Source organism: Oncorhynchus mykiss, chromosome 18 (assembly GCF_057628025.1).
Source record: "Oncorhynchus mykiss isolate SJ-2025 chromosome 18, ASM5762802v1, whole genome shotgun sequence".
NCBI classification, from domain to species: domain Eukaryota; kingdom Metazoa; phylum Chordata; class Actinopteri; order Salmoniformes; family Salmonidae; genus Oncorhynchus; species Oncorhynchus mykiss.
This window is the reverse complement of record NC_143039.1, coordinates 63316605-63334152: the sequence shown is the minus strand read 5'-3', so window position 1 is coordinate 63334152 and position 17548 is coordinate 63316605. Positions and strand designations below refer to the sequence as shown.

Sequence of the window (17548 nt, the reverse complement as noted above, 5' to 3'; positions counted from 1 at the left end):
AAAGAAAGAGAGAGAGTGAGAGAAAGAGAGAGGGAGATAGAGAGAGACAGAGAAAGAAAGAGAAAGAGAGAAGAAAGAGAGAGAAAGAGAGAGAGAAAAAAAGAAAGAGAAAGAGAGAAGAAAGAGAGAGAGTGAGAGAAAGAGAGAGGGAGATAGAGAGAGAGAGAGAAAGAAAGAGAAAGAGAGAAGAAAGAGACAGCTTACTCCACTTCCCCACAGATCCATGTGGGACTCGGAAAACTGGTTGAATGAACATTGTTTGAACGTAACTTGTCAACGCATTGTGATGTGGAATTAACTTTGAAAATACATTGGATTTGAAAAAAGTTAACGTAAGCTGTTTTGAGGGTCGAATATATCATCATGGTAATCAAATTGTAACATAGCCCGGCCTTGTATGACATATGTTGAATTTGTACCTTTAAGACGTCAGATCTTCGACTTTCAGGAAAAGTTGGATAATTTATATACAGCTACCCTTTGTCTCCCATCCAGGGTTTAAAACCAAGCTTTACTTAGCTAGGATATTTGTCACTGATTATTACCATTGGGCTATTGTGTGACAGTTGAGAAATTTCCACTTAAAAACAAAATAGATTCACTGTTGCTAACAAAGTCATTTTAAAGGGTAGATTTAACAGAGCAAATCAAACGTGATCATACGTTATCACTCATATATGATCAATGATTATATTTTAGGCCTAAACTGTTAGGCGGAGCAGAACAGGGGAACCCAAGAGCAGACTCCGACCAGGAAACAGGGATGAATGAACCAAGATATGTATTGTAACACAGGGAGAGATGAAGGGCATATCCAGGGAAGCTCTGATGAGTTGTAGGAAACCAGATGTGTATTTATTTTTATTTCACCTTTATTTAACCAGCTAGGCTAGTTGAGAACAAGTTCTCATTTACAACTGCGACCTGGCCAAGATAAAGCGCAGCCAATCCTTTGAAGATGTGCAGGCTGAGGTTGGAGTGAGCTGGGTTGGGACAGGGTAAACAGGTCAGGAGGGGAATCCAAGGGGGTTGTGGTGAGTTGAATCCAGAACAGGGTAGCAGGGTGGTGAGAGGTGGAACAGGAGCCAGAGTCAGAGCGGCAACACTGCAGTGAGAGGAGAAACAGAGTCAGGCAAGGAAACAGGTACAGCAGGATACATGATCTTAAATAATAATAAATAGCTAGAAGCATGACTGACTGAACAGAGATTGCAATCTGGCAGAGTGGAAGTGGCAGGACTGAGTATTTGTAGAGTTCTTGATTATGGAACGGGTTGCAGCTGGTGGGTACCTGCTCTGACTCCAGCACACCTGTATCCAACCACACAATCACACACAGAAAGAGAGGGAGAGGGAAAAGGGGGAATGGCTGCAGGTCAAGGAGACACCGGATGTCCACTAGGGTGTGTGGCAGGAGCAGATGTGACATATATAGCATTTGTAAAGTCATCAATGGCTATTGTTTCTATTCAACCCAGATTTCACGTAAACATAAGCAATACAATAGGCTTAGAGTTTCAAGTGCTGGTTGATTTCACAGTTGGATTCTGTTCTTCTGATTTAGTCTGGTTTTAATTCCAGTTTGTCTATAAATTCATAAATGTTGGTTTCACATCTCCATCTCAACCAAAACTATAAGTTCAAGAAAAGGGCTCAATCAAAGCAAACCTGATTTAAAGTGGATTTAAAGTTTGATTTGATTTAGTAATATTTTCTTACTTAGATTGTTCGTTGAGATGGAGAAATGAATCAAAAATATCAATTATTAACTTGTAGACGAACTGGAAATAAAGCCAGACTAAGTCAGTGGCACATATGGATCTACCCAAGCAAGAAGATAAATCACCTTCAAATGTTTATTTATCACATTTGAAATACAATAAATAGCCTATTAACTTGTCGACAAGTTTAACATTTGATTTGTTGGATTCACGTCTCCGACTCAATCAAAAATCTAAGTTTAAGAATGGGATTAAGCCAGTGGGTCAGATGGAACTATCCAATCAGTAGATACAGCTCCTTTACATGTTGATATTTGGAAGGGTCAACCAAACACAATTCAATATTACTTTTGTAATACAGTAAATAGCCTACAGTTAAGTCTTCCAAACTAATGTAACATTCTACCTTAAAATGAGTAACATCCATGGCCACATTGAGGTTACTGTACTATACATTTCTTCTTATGTAATCATATAAAGCGAGCATGTTCAAGATAGCATGCATAAGTCTTCACAAGGCTGTGGAGATCTTCTCAATCGCTGTAATAATCTGCGCAGAATCTCCAAAGGAATTGATCACTTGCAAAACATACTTTGAATGTAATCTCAACTGCCATCCAGGTCATTTGGTTCTGCTATTAGATGAAGCACATTCATCTGTTGTATATCTGACATTGTATTCCCACTTGATCTCTGCTGTGTTTGAATCGGATGAAAGCGCAGTTCTATACATTTGGGTGACAACTAAACAAAGAATCTGACATTGTTTTTCCATTGGATGGTTTATTTATATTACTCAAATATCCACATTGAAATGATGCAGTGTGCCCAGTGGGTTCTCCAGAGAGAGAAGTACATGAATATGAAATATGGAACAGAAATTGAGAAAATATAACATGAGAAGGTGAGATTGTTGGGTTATTGCCTGGAGTATGGGTTTAACCTTTGATTTTGCTATGTTTAATCTCCATTGGCTAGAATTTAGATGCTAATAGAAACTGTAGTGCTGCTTGGGTGTGATTGTGTGTAAGAAAATTAACGATCTGACTTTGTTAATGTGTGTGTGTGTGTGTGTCTGCTTGCGTGCATGCATGTGTAAGTGCGTGGTGGTCCATGGCATACATGTGAGCACGGGTGTGTGTGTTAATTTGTTCATGCACGTGTGTTTGTACCGGTGCTCTTGCCTCAGGTTAGACTCTAAGCCTAGAGAAAACCCCCTAAGGCAAATCGTTTTCTATTCCTCCTAAAAACACTGCAGTGACAGAAATGAACTGCGGCGAGCAATAACCGACAGATCAATAGGAATCAACAGAGGAAAAAAGGGGGAGTTGAGGAGTGGAGAGAGAGCAGTAAAAGTCTGCTCACAGGTCCATTTTTAACCTTGGAAAAAAACAAGTATCCCTTGGGTAGTCATTTACACAGCAATCACCTCTCGTTCTTTCTGTTTGCTTTCTTCTTCCCTGCTTAACAAAATGGAGTCTCTCTCTCTCTCTCTCTCTCTCTCTCTCTCTCTCTCTCTCTCTCTCTCTCTCTCTCTCTCTCTCTCTCTCATACACACACACACACACACACATATATATATATATATATATATAAATAATTGACTGGGTGTGAAGATCTTCCTGCCTGAACATTCCCCTTCATTAATCCCAATATGTACTGCGCTGGGGATCTGACAGGATTCATTTTCAGGCCCTGCCACACTCACACGCTCCAATCTCCTCTCACCCCTCCATCCCCTTGCTTCCTCCTCCTCCTCCTCCTCCTCCTCCTCCTCCTCCTCCTCCTCCTCCTCCTCCTCCTCCTCCACAAGCCCCGACACACTATCTAACTCTGATCTCCTCTCACCCCTCCATCCCCTTGCTTCCTCCTCCTCCACAAGCCCCGACACACTAACAAACTCTGATCTCCTCTCACCCCTCCATCTGCTCCCTCGCTCCCTCTTTCCTCCACAGTGCCCGACACACTCACACACTTGCTCTTCTCTTACCCCTCTATCCCCTCCATCGCACCCTCCTCCTCCTCAGGCCCATCTCTTTCCCTCCTTCCAAATGAAAGTCAACAACATTGATTTAACCAGTGTGTGTCCAGTGGGGACAGACCTCTGCAGCCCTCTCCCACCTTCTCCCTCTCTCCAGCTAACCGACATACCTCTGCAGCCCTCTCCCTCCTCCCTCTTTCCAACAGACATACCTCTGCAGCCCTCTCTCTCCAACCGACAGACCTCTGCAGCCATCTCCCTTCTCCCGTCTCTCCAACCGACAGACCTCTGCAGCCCTCTCCCTTCTCCCTCTCTCCAACCGACAGACCTCTGCAGCCCTCTCCCTCCTCCCTCTTTCCAACAGACATACCTCTGCAGCCCTCTCTCTCCAACCGACAGACCTCTGCAGCCATCTCCCTTCTCCCGTCTCTCCAACCGACAGACCTCTGCAGCCATCTCCCTTCTCCCGTCTCTCCAACCGACAGACCTCTGCAGCCCTCTCCATACGGTCCCTTCTCCCTCTCTCCAACCAACATACCTCTGCAGCCCTCTCCCTTCTCCCTCTCTCCAGCTAACCGACATACCTCTGCAGCCCTCTCCCTCCTCCCTCTCTCCAACCGACAGACCTCTGCAGCCCTCTCCCTCCTCCCTCTTTCCAACAGACATACCTCTGCAGCCCTCTCTCTCCAACCGACAGACCTCTGCAGCCATCTCCCTTCTCCCGTCTCTCCAACCGACAGACCTCTGCAGCCCTCTCCCTTCTCCCTCTCTCCAACCGATGGTTACAAAATAATTTAGGGGACCAGCGGACGCAAACTGCTCTCCCGCCATTTGGCCTCCCTACCATTTTAATCAGATGAAAGGTTCTGCAAGGGCAGTCCAGACCAGCCAAGCAGCCCAGTTGCCTCCCATATAACCAGGAAGTTAGTCCAGACCAGACAACCAGCCCAGTTGGCTCCCCTATAACCAGGAAGTTAGTCCAGACCAGCCAACCAGCCCAGTTGGCTCCCCTATAACCAGGAAGTTAGTCCAGACCAGCCAACCAGCCCAGTTGGCTCCTCTATAACCAGGAAGTTAGTTAATCTATAACCAGGAAAGGGAGGAGGACATATTCAGGAAGATACTGATAGAGCTAATGTCCAGTATAACCAACACAAATACTCAGTTCAGGAAAAGGTGTGTCATGAACCACGTTTTTGAGTGCAAGAACTTACTAAAACATTTTAAAACTTGTTGAAGAATGCACCAAATGATTTCAGAACATTTCAGAACATCTCTAGAGGGCAGCAAGCAGGCAATGCTTTCTTTTTGTGACCAAAACAAAACATTAAACTAAAACCTACAGTATTGCGCAGAACTACTTTTAAAAAGTTGGAAGTTGGAGAGAAAAGTACACATCTCATGTTGTTTCTTCTTTATGGCAGAAAGAAAGCTTGAAAATTCCACATGGATTATTATACAGCCTAATCTCCATACGGTCCATGAGTTTTCATCACTAGGTGGTAAATGCATATTATTATAATAATTTCACACATCACATATGTTAATGACAGGTCAGGGTCAATCACTCAATGTCCATGTTAATAGTAAATAGTGATTATTCATTTAAACATCCCACTAGCTGCATATTATATGAAGTACTTTGCCCTCTTAACACGGCAAAAATAAAAATACAATGTCATTCCTTTGCAGTCCATCCAACACGCATTGAATTTCAAATATTCATGAATTGAAATCCACACTGAGTGTGTAGGATGTACTCAACTACTCTTCAAGAGAGTGCTCTAGATAGACTTGAATCTAACTTTTGATTACAGCAAAAGACAAAAAATGCGTCAAAACACTTTTAAGAGCCTTTTCATTAACTTCCCTTTTGCTCCAAGAGTGGCTTTCTATTTCTAGCAGGAACATGACTTGACACACTATAAGTCACTGCCTGCTTCAGTCTGATGATGGAAAGGACTGAATGCGGAGTTTCACACATTCTTGACAGCTTGCAATGTGGTTGAATAATAGGCAAATTATATGAGTGTATGTGTGCGTGCATGTGCATGTGCATGTGTGTGACTGTGCATGTGTGCAACCACACCCTCATAAAATATGTAGAAAAGAGGATTATAATTACACACACACACACACACACACACACACACACACACACACACACACACACACACACACACACACACACACACACACACACACACACACACACACACAACTCAGCTTTAATTGAAGCCACAACACTCTCTCATATCCATGTATTACAGCCTAAGTAATAGTGGTCCTGGCTAAAAGCATATGGAATTGGTAAAGTACACTTATATTAGCTTGTCCTTTGTAAGGGATATCTGGAGAAGGGGAATTAGGCCCAGGCTTTAGCCTTGACAGGCCATTATAATAATCCGAGCTACTTAGGATAACAGTGAGATACTAAATACATTAAATCCACTTCCTGCTCCAGCTAGGCTAGCACACCAAGAAATAATGCGGCCGTGCACATTCTCTATTATTATGGAAATCAGACAGAGACCATTTATTTTGATTAAGAGTCATAAAACACATGTCCCTGGGAAAATGTGTAAAGTCACTAAGACACACAAGCACGAGGCATGGACATGCATAAACACACACACACACACACACACACACACACACACACACACACACACACACACACACACACACACACACACACACACACACACACACACACACACACACACACACACACACACACACAAAGACAAGCAGGCTGATGTGTTTGTGCAGGATCCTTAGCCTACAGGGACAGCTGACACATACACATTCCTTTCCTCATAGCCAGGGCAGGACACAGGTGTATAGAAAGAGGGGGGATAAAAGAGAACGTTCAGGTCTGTTTTTCACTCTTCTCTTGTCGTTTTCTCTCTTTTAGGGTGTCTTTACTCTACACTACTTTACGGCACATACTAGTCCCAGGAAATGTATTATTGTTGCAGTAGAGATATTCTGCTTTCTTACTCTCTCTTCTCTTCTTCTTTCCTTTCCTTTTTTCATTCTTGTCCTCTTCACAATTTTCCTCATTTTTATATTCTCTTATTTTCTGTTCTATTCCCTTTTCTCTGTGGACCGATTACTATACATATAGATTCCCTGTCCATCACTGGAGATTGTAATCAGTGCATTATCAATGGCAGAGACAGTGTGGATGTCAACAGATCCACACACACACACACACACACACACACACACAATAACACAAACAAGATGGCGGACATAACATAGTTATGTAGACCACCTCAAGATAAAAGCGTAATATTCAATATTGATAAGTTAGACTAAATATTAGCACTACACAATCTGGTGGGTAATAACCTTCAATCTGGATAACAACAGAAAACAAATCATAAGACTAGAGAAATGTATCAACAAATATTATGAAAACAAACAAACACCCAGACAGGGGAACCTATCTCAAAACGACGGAGAGTAAGACAGGGGAACCTATCTCAAAACAACGGAGGGTAGGACAGGTGAACATATCTCAAAACGACGGAGTGTAAGACAGGGGAACCTATCTCAAAACGACGGAGAGTAAGACAGGGGAACCTATCTCAAAACGACGGAGAGTAAGACAGGGGAACCTATCTCAAAACGACGGAGAGTAAGACAGGGGAACCTATCTGTAAACGACGGAGGGTAAGACAGAGGAACATATCTCAAAACGACGGAGAGTAAGACAGGGGAACCTATCTCAAAACGACGGAGAGTAAGACAGGGGAACCTATCTGTAAACGACGGAGGGTAAGACAGAGGAACATATCTCAAAACGACGGAGAGTAAGACAGGGGAACCTATCTCAAAACGACAGAGGGCAAGACAGGGGAACCTATCTGTAAACGACGGAGAGTAAGACAGGGGAACCTATCTGTAAACGACGGAGGGTAAGACAGGGGAACATATCTCAAAACGACGGAGGGTAAGACAGGGGAACCTATCTGTAAATGACGGAGAGTAAGACAGGGGAACATATCTGTAAACGACGGAGGGTAAGACAGGGGAACCTATCTGTAAATGACGGAGAGTAAGACAGGGGAATCTATCTGTAAACGACAGAGAGTAAGACAGGGGAACCTATCTCAAAACGACGGAGAGTAAGACAGGGGAACCTATCTGTAAACGACGGAGGGTAAGACAGGGGAACATATCTCAAAATGAAAACGTGACTCATCTACAAACACAGACGATTTCATATTTTCACCACCGGGAATGGTAAAGGTAAAAACCCATCTGTTAATAACTTAATTGGGATGGGGGGCAGTATTTTCTTGTCCGGATGAAAGCGTGCCCAAAGTAAATGGCCTGTCACTCAGGCCCAGAAGCTAGGATATGCATATAATTGGTAGATTTAGATAAAACGTTTCTAAATTATGTCTTTGAGTATAACATAACTTATATGTCAGGCGAAACCCAGAGGACAACCCCCCCAAAAAAACATGTTCAGCTTGTAGTGGTATTTATTTGAAGAGGGTAAAGATAAAGATTTTGTTCGGGCGCCAGGCAGGCGCCGAAAGGAAAAGAGTAGAATAGAGAGTACCACTACCAGACCCACACACATCAGCAGAAGAGACTGCCTAGAGTGTAGCCTGTTTATCAGATAGCCAGTGTAGAGAAAAGAGAATACACACCCTATAAAACCCACATCACAGCACAGGGGTAACCCCACCAAGAATACCTCATACAATAATAATAATAATAAATGGCAGAGCAATTGAACAGCAACTTCATACAAGAAAGAACCCAGTCATCAACAGAGGATTTGCAATAATCTGTATTATCTTCCAGTGGAGGAGTGCAGAGGGTATGAATGTAGGGGGTGTTCATAGACACAACAAAGGCCTTAAAAATGTCCACAATCTTCTCGGCAACATGTTATTAGTACACCCCACCTCAATACAGTTCAAATAACAATACACAACTTACAAGCAACCTCACTTTTAACTAAAATGTCCACCCAAATACTTCTGGCTGGGCAATAATAGTCCAGCTCTAATGAACTTCAATGGGAAGTGCATTTGAAAAATAGAAAGTCTGGTTACAGGGTAAAGCACTGGAACAATAGTGGGAAGAGAAAGAGAGAAAGAGAACAAGACTGTACTGTCTGACCGTTCGATGGTTTGTTGGTTTGTATGTCAAAGCTTCGCAACAATGTTGCTACTAATCCATGCGATCCATAACCGGTGCGGTCCCAAACGATAACAACCACGACGTAGAACTGTCACACATATGATTGAGTTAAATACTTTATAAACTACACATGCTGAAAATTAACCAAACTTCTGCAGCATAGCACACACAATCAAACTGTCGCGCCAACCAAGAGCTCCTCCCCAAAGAGCTGAAAAAGCTCTTTATTTCCTCCTTCCTTACTGCTGATGCTCTCTTAAAGTGGCAGCGCACGGTGAAGGCTCAGTGCAGGATTTCGCCACAAGCTTACCACTGTTTTCAATGGCTAGTACTATAATTATAAGCCAAAGTCCTCCCAAATTGCTGTTCCTAGGGCTTCCACTAGATGTCAACAGTCTTTAGAAAGAGTTTCAGGCTGGTTTTTGGAAAAATTACCCAGAAATTGTAGTTTTCTAGGTGGCTCCCATTTCGGCTGTAGTGTTTTCAAGCGTGTGGAGGAAAGGTAGTTCTTTCTTATTTATCTCCGGTAATGAACATACTATTCTCTGTCTTACATTTTATCGTTTATTTGCAAATGAGGATACCTAAGGTTTGATTATAAACGTTGTTTGACTTGTTTGGAGAAGTTTATTAGTAACGTTTGGGATTAATTTTGTATGCATTTTGATGGAGGGAAACTGAGTGGATTATTGACTGCTGCGAGATTTTAAACTGAGTTTTTAAACTTCTAAACTGAGTTTTTATGGATATAAAGAAGGACATTATTGAACAAAAGGACCATTTGTGATGTAACTGGGACCTTTTGGAGTGCCAACAGAAGAAGATCATCAAAGGAAAGGCATTTTTACATCGCTATTTGACTTTCATGTCGCACCTGCCTGGTTGAAATATGTTTTTCATGTGTTGGTACGCGGGGCGCTGTCCTTAGATAATTGCATGGTTTGCTTTCGCCATTATTGCTTTTTGAAATCTGACACGGCGGCAGGATTAACAACAAGCTAAGATTAATTTTGATGTATTACACTTGTGATTTTATGAAAGTTAAATATTTATAGTAATTTCATTTGAATTTAGCGCTCTGCAATTTCACCGGATGTTGTCGTGCTGTCCCGCTAGCGGCACCCCTATCCTAATGAGGTCAGTAAGGATATAAAAGAGTTGAATTCAAGCCTCGTAATGAGTTTTGAAAAAGCTGCGATATTGGAGAAAGACTCAAACAAGCTAAAGGGACAGTCAAAAAGATTGAAACGGAAGTTTTATGAACTTAAAAGGAAAACATCATTCTGAGAGAATCCTTACTTGACATACAGACTAGATCCATGAGAGAGAATCTGCTACTTACAGGTATACAAGAGAAAGAAGTAGAAGTTCCTGAACTCGAATGTGAACACCGCTTCGGACAGAGATGGCAGAGGTATGAACAGCCAATCGTTGCCAAATTTGCTTTCTTTAAAGTTAAGACAATGGTTTAAAGCCTGGATAGAAGACTTGATGGCACGAAAATGTTCATGAATGACCAGTTCCCGAAGGAAATTGCAGAACGGCTTAAAGTTCTGTATCCAATTTTCAAGGAAAATATATTGAAAGGGAAACACGTAGCTCTCGTCGTCGATAAACTGTATATTTATAACCAGCTGTTCAGAAACAGAAAGACTACGCTATTTTAAAAATTAAAAAGTTGTCGTAGAGGAGGCAAATAAGGAAACACCCAATTCAAGCCTGGTTATGGATTGTAATAATACAACAAAAATTTTGCTTTTCTATATATCTTCAAATATAACTAATTGGAACACAAAAGCACTAATTCAACATGGTGAAGATAAAAACTCAGTAAACAGAAGGCAAAGTATGTGTGGATGGATGGATGGTGTGGTGTGTGTTTTTTTTGGTGTTTGGGAAAGTGTGGCGTTGAGTGAGAAAGGAAATGGTTGCATATCCCAGAACCAATGTATTGCTGTGAGCAGGGGTTGTGAGAGACCTTTCAGTGTTGTTGATATGAAGGATATACATTTTATAATGAATTATACATCTTATGTATTCATTTATTTATGTATTGTCCTATCATGGTGGAACAGCATTTTAAAATAAATTACACATATCATTTATTTATTGTCCTATCATGGGATCTACATTTTTAAAATAAATGGTACATCTAATTTATTTATTTATGATCCTATATTGATGGAACAGTCCACAACCCTATACCCCAGACACCCACCTGAATGACCCAGATATTATGGAGAAGTCCCTAACTGTTTTATGGGCCTGCTGTAAGCGGCCTGTATGCAGCCAAATGCGGTCAGAGACCTAGAGCAGCACCGCCCCCTCAAGATTCTGAGCCTGCATGGCAGGATTGGTCCTGCAAAGCCAAAGCCCCCTGAAGGGAAATCAAAATATACAAGGAAATTCTCAAAGCTGCTAATGAGAACCTTTACGACCTTGTACCTAGCTGGTGGAGATTCCGGTGGGGTTCCCCCACCCAGGCAGTGGCAGCGCTGGCAACACCAGCTGCAGTAACCCATGGGGAGGGGGTCACACTCGGACATTCAGAGAGGGGGCATATTATTGTGGCCCTCGAGGCACAAAATCTGACTGCATGGAGATGCTTGGGGATATGGTCAATAAGGGGGATCATGTTGTGGGTGTTTCAGGGGAAGGGGGTACATCTGACCTCCATTATCTAGGACGTGACAATGTTTAATAAAATCTCCCCATTTCTGCCCATTTTCTTTGCACAGTTTTGCAGGCCTTCTCATACAGCTGCAACTGTATATGCATTTGTAAATCAAGACCTTTCTTGAGTTGGGCTCTGGGAAGGTGCAACTGTTGAGAATGTGAGTCTTCGGTTGTTGTTGGGGGAAAGGGGTTGAGTGTGTATGAATGTGTATGTGTGTGAATTAGTGTGTATGAGTTTGTATGAGTGTGTGGGTGTGTGTGTATCCCACAACTGTTTGGAGGTGAGTAAAAGATGTTAGGGACAATATAGGATGATTAACAATAATTGTTTGCTAATATAATAATTGCTTGCCATAATGTAATTTTGGTAATAGTGAGACTCATAAGAGGTAAAAGTCGTTTGCATAAATTGCCTACATTACTACAAATATTAATAGCTAATTATGGAAAATAAGATAAACAGGATTTTATATATATATATTTTAATGAATATATATTATACAAATTGAGGTGAGGGCGATGGACATGCATTTCGCAATTGATCTGCTTCTGTTCTGTGGGTGGCACAGTGTGCTCTTTTCGAAGGATGGATCCTGGTCTCTAAGGGGCTATGGGATCCGGGGTGCCGGGGGTGGTCTGCCGGGCATTGGGATGACAACCCAACTCGGTATGAGGAGGGCTTTTAGCGGGAGGAATAGTGGGGACCAATTGGAGGTTCACTTAGTAGCAATGCAAATATCATGCTACAGCTACAGTATTCAGACACTCAATCATCATGTTACTTTTTAATGGCTCGTTTTCAAACATAGATTTCGATAAATAGATTTGAAACGTGTCTCATTATGGTAAGTGGTGAATTAAGTATAGTCAGTTATAATTGTTATGGCTTAGCAGATAATAAGAAAAGTTTATCAGTATTTACCTGGCTAAAAGAGAAGAAATATAATATCTATTGTCTACAGGAAACTCATTCAACATTTTTAGATGACGTTTTGTGGAAAAAGGACTGGGGGGGTGAAATATATTTCTCCCATGGGCAAATAAATTCAAAAGGGGTGATGAAATTAATTAACAGTCATTTTGATCCAAATGTGCAAATTGTCCAAACAGATCATCAAGGTAGATTGATTATTGTAAATCTGTTATTGGACAATTAACAGATATGGCTTATTAACCTATACGGTCCAAATAATGATGATGCAGGCTTCTTTGAAAATCTGTAAAAAAAAAAGATAATCTCTACAAGCAACACTAGACTCTATTATTGCGGTGGGGGATTTCAATACGGTTTTAAATACGGACCGTAAAGGACCGTAAAGGACCGTAAAGGAAATCACAGTACAAACTATCAACCTCAGGCACTTAAGGTAATCATGAATGTCATGGATATATTGAAATTAGTGGATATATGGAGGATAAAAATACCCTGACCTAGTGAGATATACATGGCGGAGGCTTAATCAAGCTAGTCATCTTGATTAATTTCCTATGTCATTCTCTCTGGCACCAAAAGTTTAAAAAGTATTGATAGGGGTCAGAATGTGGCCGGATCATCACATAATTGGCATATATATTACTCTAACAGGATTTCCACGTGGGTGAGGATATTGGAAATTTAATCAAAGCCTACTGGATGATAACTTGTTTACAATTAGGACTGACTTTTCTGACATAACATAGATCCCCTTATTGTATGGGACACTTTTAAATGTGTCTTTAGAGGCCATGCAATTCAGTACTCATCTATAAAACAAAAGCAATCAAAAGAGTCCAAATTAACAAAGGAAATTGAAGGACTAACAGTACAGTTAGAAATAAATAAAAACTCTACCATAGAGGCACATAATAAGTTAGAGGAAAAACAAAAAGAAATGGAGGAACTTATTGAAGAAAGATCCAGTGTAATATATTATACAATTAAAATAAAAAAAATGCACCAAATTCTTTTTCAATCTTCAACATAGAAAAGCTACCAAAAAACATGTATTGAAACTTGTTACAAATGATGGAGTAACGCATGATTCACCAAATGATACTTTGAAAGAGGAAGTAAAGTACTTAAATTAAGAATATGTTTTTGTTTCTGTCTCCTCCATCTCCACTAACCAAAGCTAATTGTATGGATTTTTTTCCTATTAATAATGTAAAATGAACATCTGTACAGAAATACTCATGTGAAGGCCAAATTACAGAGGAGGAAATTCTTGATGCAATTAAAGCCTTTAAGGCCGGGAAAACTCCAGGGCTGGATGGCATACCAGTGAAAGTACACCAAACTTTTTTTGATATACTCAGAGGATCGTTATTAGCACGTTTTAACCACTCCTATTACATGGTAGATTATTTGACACACAGCAAGAATGTCTGATTTCAGTATTAATGAAACAGGATCCAAGTGATATATATAAAGATCCAGTCCATTTACAAAATTGGAGGCCTCTTACACTTCAGTATTGTGATGCAAAACTTCCAGCTAACTGCTTGGCGCATAGATTTAAAAAGGTATTGTCAGATGTTATTAATCCTAACCAGACAGGTTTTTTACATGGACGATACATTGGAGATAGTATAAGACAAGTACTGGAAACAATAGAATACTATGAAATATCGGAGACACCAGGCCTGGTTTTCATAGTTGATTTTGAAAAGGTATTTGATAAAGTATGACTGGAGTTTATATATAAATTCCTAGAACATTTCAATTTAAGAGAATCTCTTATAAAATGGGTTAAAGTTATGTATAGTAACCCTAGGTGTCAAATAGTAAAAAATGGCTAGATCTCGTAAAGTTTTAAACTGTCAAGAGGAGTAAAACAAGGTTGTCCACTATCAGCATATCTATTTATTAATACCATCGAAATGTTAGCTGTTAAATAATATTAAGGGATTAGAAATCGGTGGCTTAAAAACAAAGGTGTCATTGTATGCTGATGTTTCATGTTTTCTTTTAAAACCACAATTAGAATCCCTCCACAGCCTCATAGAGGATCTAGATACTTTTGCTAACCTCTCTGGATTAATACCCACTTACGATAAGTGCACTCACTATATTACGTATTGGACCACTAAAAAATGAAACTTTTACATTACCGTGTAGTTTACCAATAAAATGGTCTGACGGTTTAAGGTTCTGCTTTTCTTTTCTTAGTCAACCTTGTGTTCTTTTTCTTTGTGTTCTTGAATGTAGCTCTATTTCTTTGTGTTCTGGAATGCAGCCCTGTCTTTCATTTTTATTAATTTATTTCATCTGTGTTCTTTTCTCACCTGGTCTCATCAGCTCCCTATTTAGTTCAGTTCTTTCTGTTTGTATGGTTGTGAGGTATTGTTTGTTTTTGACTACCTACCTGTGTTTGACCATTGCCTGCCTGTGACCACGATTCCTGCCTTCTGGGAAGGCTTAGTAAACATCTGCCGCACGCTGCGCGTGAATCTGCATATACATATAGGTGCACCTGAATCTGCACCTATACAGTGGGGCAAAAAAGTATTTAGTCATCCACCAATTGTGCAAGTTCTCCCACTTAAAAAGATGAGAGAGGCGTGTAATTTTCATCATAGGTACACAACTATGACAGACAAATTGAGAAAAAAAATCCAGCAAATCACATTGTAGGATTTTTCATGAATTTACTTGCAAATTATAGTGGAAAATAAATATTTGGTCACCTACAAACAAGCAAGATTTCTGGCTATCACAGACCTGTAACTTCTTCTTTAATAAGAGGCTCCTCTGTCCTCCACTTGTTACCTGTATTAATGGCACCTGTTTGAACTTGTTATCAGTATAAAAGACACCTGTCCACAACCTCAAACAGTCACACTCCAAACTCCACTATGGCCAAGACCAAAGAGCTGTCAAAGGACACCAAAGGGACCAGGGCGACTGATCCGTGTAAAGGAAAGAATGAATGGGGCCATGTATCGTGAGATTTTGAGTGAAAACCTCCTTCCATCAGCAAGGGCATTGAAGATGAAAACACACCACCATGGCAACGAAGGAGTGGCTTCGTAAGAAGCATTTCAAGGTCCTGGAGTGACCTAGCCATTCTCCACATCTCAACCCCATAGAAAATCTTTGGAGGGAGTTGAAAGTCTGTGTTGCCCAGCAACAGCCCCAAAACATCACTGCTCTAGAGGAGATCTGCATGGAGGAATGGGCCAAAATACCAGCAACAGTGTGTGAAAACCTTGTGAAGACTTACAGAAACGTTTGACCTCTGTCATTGCCAACAAAAGGTATATAACAAAGTATTGAGATAAACGTTTGTTATTGACCAAATACTTATTTTCCACCATAATTTGCAAAGAAATTCATAAAAATTCCTACAATGTGATTTTCTGGATTTTTTTTCTCATTTTGTCTGTCATAGTTGAAGAGTGCCTATGATGAAAATTACAGGCCTCTCTCACTTTTTAAGTGGGAGAACATGCACAATTGGTTTGTGAAGGTATATAAGCTAGGTGTAAATTGATACACTGATCAATTGCAAAGTCTATATGACTAAACTCTATTGGTTTAACCCCACTGAGCCTGCAGCAGGTCTATTAGACGTGTGTGTGTGTGTGTGTGTGTGTGTGTGTGTGTGTGTGTGTGTGTGTGTGTGTGTGTGTGTGGATCTGTTGACATCCACACTGTCTCTGCCATTGATAATTCACTGATTATAATCTCCAGTGATGGACAGGGAATCTATATGTATAGTAATCGGTCCACAGAGAAAAGGGAATAGAACAGAAAAAGACAAGACAAAAAGTAGGCTAATAAAGAAGAAGACAAGAGAAGAGAGTAAGAAGAGAAGACAGAGTAAGAAAATTGAATATTTATAATATAATAATAACACATGTCCTGGGACTATGTATGTGCCGTAAAGTAGTGTAGTGTAAAGATGCCCTAAAAAGAGAAAACGACAAGAGAAGAGTGAAAGACAGACCTGAATGTTCTCTGCTACCCCCCTTTTCTATACACCTTTGTCTTGCCCTGGCTACGAGGAAAGGAATTAATGTGTCAGATGTCCCTGTAGGCTAAGGATCCAGTACAAACACATCAACCTTCTTCTTTTGGAATGACTGCATGTCACAGAACAACAGATCATTCCTAACAGATTCAGGCAAATAGATGGTCTTTCAGATACAGACAAAAATATGCGTATGCCCATACAAATCAAATCAAACTTCATTTGTCACATGCGCTGAATACAACAGGTATCTTACAACAGGTAGACCTTACAGTGAAATGCTTACTTACAAACCCTTAATCAACAATGCAATTGTAATAAAATCCCTAAAAAAAGTAAGAGATAAGAGTAACAAATAATTAAAGATCAGCAGTAAACAGAGTCAATGTGTCAATGTGCGGGGGGCACGAATGTCGAGGTAATTGAGGTAATTATGTAGATGTAGGTAGGGTTATTATAGTGGCTATGCATAGATAATGACAGAGAGTAGCAGTAGCGTGGGGGGTGCATGCAGATAGTCTGGGTAGCCATTTGATTAACTGTTCAGGAGTCTTATGGCTTGGGGGTAGAAGCTGTTATGAAGCCTCTAAGACCTAAACTTGGCTCTTCGGTACCGCTTGCCGTGCGGTAGCAGAGAGAACTGTCTACGAGTAGGGTGGCTGGAATCTTTGACAATTTTTAGGGTCTTTCTCTCACACCACCTGGTATGGAGGTCCTGGATGGCAGGAAGCTTGGCTCCCGTACGCACTACCCTCTGTATTGCCTTGCGGTCGGAGGCAGTTGCAATGTCAGTCAGTGATGCAACCCGTCAGGATGCTCTCTCTTATTCAGCTGTAAAACCTTTTCAGGATCTGAGGATCCATGCCAAATATTTTCAGTCTACTGAGGGAGAATAGTTTTTGTGGTACCCTCTTCATGACTGTCTTGTTGTGCTTGGACCATGTTAGTTTGTTGGTGATGTGGACGCCAAGGAACTTGAAGCTCTCATCCTGCTATACTACAGCCCCGTCGTTGAAAATATAGGCGTGCTTGGTCCTCCTTTTCCTGTA

At 40.8% G+C, this 17548-nt stretch overlaps 1 long non-coding RNA gene across 1 annotated transcript; it reads right to left on the bottom strand.

Annotated features, from left to right (window-relative positions):
* Positions 1 to 784: 784 nt before the first annotated feature.
* LOC149975619 (uncharacterized) lies at positions 785 to 4561 on the bottom strand. Its single transcript, XR_016488649.1, has 3 exons — positions 3915 to 4561; positions 1200 to 1311; positions 785 to 1105 (listed from the first exon to the last, which is right to left on the bottom strand). It is a non-coding gene; the product is annotated as an uncharacterized LOC149975619 (long non-coding RNA).
* Between the last annotated feature and the right edge of the window lie 12987 nt (positions 4562 to 17548).